Raw genomic sequence first — 6,772 nt, forward strand, 5'->3', positions numbered from 1 at the left:
GTTACAATGCGGATGTAAAAAGCAATATGTGGGCCTAACGAGTAGAGCCCTGAAAGTCCGCATTCTAGAACATCTTAGGTTAATAAAAAACAAAGACATGACACATCCGGTACCAATTCACTTTAATAACTGTCCGTTGGGTACAGTAGATAATTTCCATTGCTGTGCAATTGAACACATAGCCATCCCCCCACGAGGAGGGGATAGGAAGAAGCTCTTACATCAACGAGAGGCACACTGGATACACACTTTAAATACACTACAACCCAACGGACTTAATGTGGATTGGGATCTGCGATGTTTCCTCTAGAATTATTCAGTGAACCTTGACCTGAGATATGCATGCCCATAGACATGTATGTACATGTATTTAATTATGAAATCATGTGAACTGTGAATTTACTGTTATCCTCCGCTTTGTCTTTTGTGTTTGTCTGGTTTCCCGCCCCCCCCCCCTCCCCACACCCCTCCCTTACCACACCCCTTCCCCCCTCCCCTTTCACACATCCCTTCCCCCCCCCCCCCCCCCTCCCCCCCCCTCTCCCCCCCCCTTCCCCCCCCCCCCTTTCCACACATCCCTCCCCCTCCCCCTCCCCCTTCCCCTCCCCCCCCCTTTTCTTTTGCTTGCTTTTAAACCTTTCCCAGCACTCCGTGGCCAAACGGCATAGGGTTGAATAACTATGGCTTATGTAGATTATGAAGTCCTTATAAGTTTAAATAATGGATTTATACTAGTTTGGTTCCATGTAGGAGAAATGTGGATAATGTTTTGTTTTTTGTTTTTTCCTGCAGTGTTGTTTCTAGCATTTTAAGTGCATTTATACACCCTCAGTATGCAGCCAAACAGTCTTATCTTTATGTATGTTTATTATCTGGTTATCCCCTGGGTTGGTATGTTATATACCTAGAGATGTCTTAAGGGAACAATGCATATATGACGATTCATTTGTAATGAGACTCTTGTAAAAAAACTGTTTAGTACTGAAGTGGTTAACATCTTTTAAATCCGCTTTCGCTGGCTTTTAGGCTATTTAAGAGGCTGTCACCACCTCTCCCCACTCCGAGACGAAGCCCTCTGTGAAAGGGTGAAACGCGTAGAGGGGGAGATGCTGGTGTAGCCCTGTGTGTGTTCAATAAAGTTGTGTGAAGATTACCCTGGGAGCTTTTTTCCGGACATGCGCAGTAGCGCCGTTTCCCTCCAGTTTCCAGATACCTCTTGACGGCGGCACGCAGGAGCCAACGAGGAGAGTGGGCCCCAAACCGGAGGATAGCAGGTGAAGTATCATACCCCTCTCCCTGCACCGGTTATTTCTGTGGCCTGGCATAACTCCCTCGTGTGGCTCCAGTGTCTGAAGCATCCAGACCTGGTCAACTACACTGACGCGCACGACAGACCCATTGGCACTTGCACTATACATTCTGTCAGCAGCTCGTGGATACAGGTTCTTTATTACTCCTGGGACTCTTCCTAACGCTTCCCTGTTATTTGCTTGGCAATTGGGACTTGACCCGTGCATAGCACGTGAGGTTTACTTAAACACACTAATTACAGGGCTACACCAATATGGATACTGCATCCGAGCCAGATCCTGATTTTATTTTTAGCTGTTGCAACACTGCTAACCGTGTGCACAGAGCGGAGGCCATATTCAGTAATACAACTGAATTACTATGTGAGGACACTGCAGACCTCAGGGCACATTTCAATAAGTTGGAGAAATGTCTATTATTACGGCAACGCATATGGTGGGAAATAACAACCATGGAGAATTACAATCGGGTTAAGCGCATCCCCAGAGGGTTACGACATACAAAAACCCCCTCCTTTGGCTTTGCCAATAGGGAATTTGAACAACAATGGTGCCACATTCTCAATGACTGCTCATTTAAGTTAATGGACCTAATAATAAGATTTAAATCTGAAGAAAACAAAATGGTGTCCAAACAAATACTGCACCGACACACTTTATTCGAGCAAATACCCAGTATGTACCTGGCAGATACCTGGAATGCGCCGCTCCTCACCTCTGACAAGCCCCGTTGCATTTGCCTTCCCAGCCTGGGTTCATGCCTGGCTGACGGGCGGCTGATCTGTTAAATGATAATGATTAGGATTTAATAGGCTGCAATGCTTCGCGTGTCTACCAGATGGCATAAATTCATGAATTGTAATGCAGTATATATATATATATACTGTGCAGTATTGCAGCCAGCGGGAATAAAATGCTTCAATCTCTGCCTGGAAAATACCTCAATGCACTCGGGCAGAAAACAGTCACAAACCTCAATACACCCGGGTATACCCGAATTCGTGGGACTAGCCGAGCTCGAATAAAGTGTGTCGCCAGTGTAGCAGAATTGCAGCACCAATTAAAAGCCTATTCGCATATGGAAAATTTCAAGGAGCTAGATTCCAAAACTGCCAGCAAGCTCAATAAACAGGAGAAAACTATTATGCTTAACAAGCAAGTGAAATTTGAGCGCGATAAGGCTGATTATGAGGTGAATCAGATTTATATGTGGCAGAAATTACCCTCTAGGAGCAAAGGTAAACCAAAAAATAAGAAACCACTAAAAGAAGGGGGAGGTAATAGATCCATCTTGAAGGGAAACAGGGACAATGAGTCAACTGCACATGCTGTATCTTTTTCATTCTCGGAGAGTGACTTCTGCCCGTCTTCTGGTGATGAGAGAGCAGGTCCTGGTGAGATGACGCACCCAAATCGACCGGCCAGCCAGAGATCCTCAAAAAACGAGGAAAGACAAGAAGAGGCAGGAGGAAGGACTTGCAGCGGGATGCCCTCAAAGAGACTGAAAACTTAAGTATTGAGGACAGCAATGTTATAAATATTTCTAAACATCAATTGACGCAGGCGGAATGGTCCATCTTACATCTCGGACTATCATTTGCCCCCAGTACTTCATTTAATCTGTTTACCACCATGGTGGATCTCTTTAAATTTACGAGGAAGTTAACCCTCAAACGATTTTTCAGCACCAAGAATAATGTGTCTAATATTGCTTTACCCATTTATGATGCTAACCAAACTGTCCCCATTTCCCTAGGTTTCCAGGACCAATGCAATCAACAGGATCTAATGGATCTCTTTACAGAGAATAATACCTTAGAGGATCCTGTTGATTTTCTGGGGAGTGTAAACTCGGGCCTTAGGAGGAAGTCAGTCTTCTACCCCTCACACATGAGGGGGCAGTATATTGACATCTTCCAGAAGGGCATAGAAAGAGACCTCTCACTCCTAGCAAAGGGTATAGGGACCAGGGGCATGCAGCGAGACAATTTAACAGCGGAACAAAGGTTAGCTTTGAAATGTCTGAAAGATAATGATTTTATCCTAATTAGGAAAGCCGATAAAGGTGGCGCAACAGTGGTACTGGACAGGGAGTACTACGTATCCGAGGCACAGCGGCAGCTGAACGACCCGGAGGCCTATCGTACCCTCGACAGGGATCCAACTCCCCAGTTCATAAAAGAGTTTCAGGACCTCTTAGATGAAGGTGAGATGTTACACGTTCTCACACCCAATGAGCGAGACTTCCTTACCACTCCAGATCCTATCACTCCCAATTTCCATCACTTGCCCAAGATACACAAAACACTCATTGCACCCCCAGGTAGACCCATAATTTCAGCTATTGGTTCCCTGGGTGAACACCTTTCCCAATACATAGATCACTTTTTGCAGCCACTTGTTCTTGCCTTACCCTCACATATTATAGACACTAAGCACGTTTTAGCACTTTTAGCACCTATTATTTGGCACCCTAACTACACCTGGGTTACCCTAGATGTGGCTTCTTTGTATAATATCATTCAACATGAGCACGGTCTCACAGCGACAGAATTTTTCTTGCACACTCACTCCACTCTTTCTCCAGCACACATAGCCTTTATTTTGGACAGTATTAGATTTGCACTCACCCATAATTACTTTTCCTTTGATCAGCAGTTTTATCTCCAAACACGTGGGACAGCTATGGGGACCTCGTTTGCCCCCTCCTATGCCAACCTGTTCATGGGTTGGTGGGAGATGTCCCACGTGTTTGGAGATTCTAATCCTTTCAGGCATCATGTGGTGTTTTACAAACGCTACATTGATGACCTGATCTTGATCTGGAGTGGTGGGGAGGAGGACCTGTTGAAGTTTATTGAATACCTGGCAAAAAACACACTGAATCTGAAATTTACTCATACATATAATCAAAATCAAATCCAATTTTTGGACCTTAATTTATATGTAGATATTGAGTATAAGATCCAATCAGATATTTTCAGGAAAGAGAATGCCAGGAATTCATTACTTCATGCAAAAAGCTGTCACGCACGCCCTCTGGTCAGAGGCATTCCAAGGGGGCAGTTCCTGCGTTTACGCCGGAACTGCTCGACGTTGGAGGCCTTTGTCCACAGGGCGGATGAGATGAGAGAGAGGTTCCTGTCGAGGGGGTATGACGATACGAATCTTGAGCAGGCATACCAGCATGCACTACATACGGATAGGAATACTCTTATCAACATGTCATTAGGGGGTAGTGCCAAAGACATACCTGTCGTGAACACAGAAGCGCCATTCTTTATCACTAACTTTAGCGAACAAGCGAACTCTATCAAAGCCATAATACGCAAACATTGGACCACACTGTCCCTAGATCCATTATTGAGTAAAATGGTGTGTGTAGGACCAAAGATAGTGTTTCGTAGAGCTCCTACATTAGGGAACATGCTGGCACCCAGTATGTTGAAAACAACTAATGATAGCAAAACCAAACGTTCATTTTTTCCAAGATTGATTGGATCTTATAAATGTGGACATTGCAAAATTTGCCCTAGAATGATTAAGACTACGCATTTCTCCAACAAAGAGGATAGACACAAATATCAAATTAAATCGTTCATGTCATGTCAAACTAATTTTGTGGTTTACCTGTTACAATGCGGATGTTAAAAGCAATATGTGGGCCTAACGAGTAGAGCCCTGAAAGTCCGCATTCTAGAACATCTTAGGTTAATAAAAAACAAAGACATGACACATCCGGTACCAATTCACTTTAATAACTGTCCGTTGGGTACAGTAGATAATTTCCATTGCTGTGCAATTGAACACATAGCCATCCCCCCACGAGGAGGGGATAGGAAGAAGCTCTTACATCAACGAGAGGCACACTGGATACACACTTTAAATACACTACAACCCAACGGACTTAATGTGGATTGGGATCTGCGATGTTTCCTCTAGAATTATTCAGTGAACCTTGACCTGAGATATGCATGCCCATAGACATGTATGTACATGTATTTAATTATGAAATCATGTGAACTGTGAATTTACTGTTATCCTCCGCTTTGTCTTTTGTGTTTGTCTGGTTTCCCGCCCCCCCCCCCCTCCCCACACCCCTCCCTTCCCACACCCCTTCCCCCCTCCCCTTTCACACATCCCTCCCCCCCCCCCCTCCCCCCTCCCCTCCCCCCCCTTCCCCCCCCCCCCTTTCCACACATCCCTCCCCCTCCCCCTCCCCCTTCCCCTCCCCCCCCCTTTTCTTTTGCTTGCTTTTAAACCTTTCCCAGCACTCCGTGGCCAAACGGCATAGGGTTGAATAACTATGGCTTATGTAGATTATGAAGTCCTTATAAGTTTAAATAATGGATTTATACTAGTTTGGTTCCATGTAGGAGAAATGTGGATAATGTTTTGTTTTTTGTTTTTTCCTGCAGTGTTGTTTCTAGCATTTTAAGTGCATTTATACACCCTCAGTATGCAGCCAAACAGTCTTATCTTTATGTATGTTTATTATCTGGTTATCCCCTGGGTTGGTATGTTATATACCTAGAGATGTCTTAAGGGAACAATGCATATATGACGATTCATTTGTAATGAGACTCTTGTAAAAAAACTGTTTAGTACTGAAGTGGTTAACATCTTTTAAATCCGCTTTCGCGGGCTTTTAGGCTATTTAAGAGGCTGTCACCACCTCTCCCCACTCCGAGACGAAGCCCTCTGTGAAAGGGTGAAACGCGTAGAGGGGGAGATGCTGGTGTAGCCCTGTGTGTGTTCAATAAAGTTGTGTGAAGATTACCCTGGGAGCTTTTTTCCGGACATGCGCAGTAGCGCCGTTTCCCTCCAGTTTCCAGATACCTCTTGACGGCGGCACGCAGGAGCCAACGAGGAGAGTGGGCCCCAAACCGGAGGATAGCAGGTGAAGTATCATACCCCTCTCCCTGCACCGGTTATTTCTGTGGCCTGGCATAACTCCCTCGTGTGGCTCCAGTGTCTGAAGCATCCAGACCTGGTCAACTACACTGACGCGCACGACAGACCCATTGGCACTCATAACAATTAAACAATTAACTATTTCAATCGTTAAACAGAACAAGTTATCCTCAGACAAAATATAAGTACCAAAAAGAATACAATATACAAAAGCAAGCCTCACCTGACCTAAAGTACAACATACAAGACCAAAAATTACATCTATCTAATTTTAAAATACATGACACACACATTTATGCATAGCAGCATAGCCAAAAACATTTTAAACACAGCAAAACAAGCTTTTCAAACAACATCATTTCTTAACCTGTATGTATATATCGATCTAGATATACATACATACATACATACATACAGTGGCAAGAAATGATATACCAAAAAAAAAAAAACACATGTAAAAAAACAAAAAAAAATGAACAAGTTAAATAAAATACATTTCTTTTGTTCACTTACCATTACTTGACCCACTCACCGACTCCCATTGAACA

At 44.1% G+C, this 6,772-nt stretch overlaps 1 long non-coding RNA gene across 1 annotated transcript; it reads left to right on the forward strand.

Annotated features, from left to right (window-relative positions):
* The first annotated feature begins 2,370 nt into the window (after positions 1-2,370).
* On the forward strand, positions 2,371-6,336 carry LOC142492005 (uncharacterized). The gene is made up of 3 exons (XR_012800655.1): positions 2,371-2,823; positions 3,362-3,516; positions 6,139-6,336. It is a non-coding gene; the product is annotated as an uncharacterized LOC142492005 (long non-coding RNA).
* The last annotated feature ends 436 nt before the right edge of the window (positions 6,337-6,772 follow it).

This window comes from Ascaphus truei, chromosome 4 (assembly GCF_040206685.1).
Source record: "Ascaphus truei isolate aAscTru1 chromosome 4, aAscTru1.hap1, whole genome shotgun sequence".
Classification (NCBI taxonomy): Eukaryota; Metazoa; Chordata; class Amphibia; order Anura; family Ascaphidae; genus Ascaphus; species Ascaphus truei.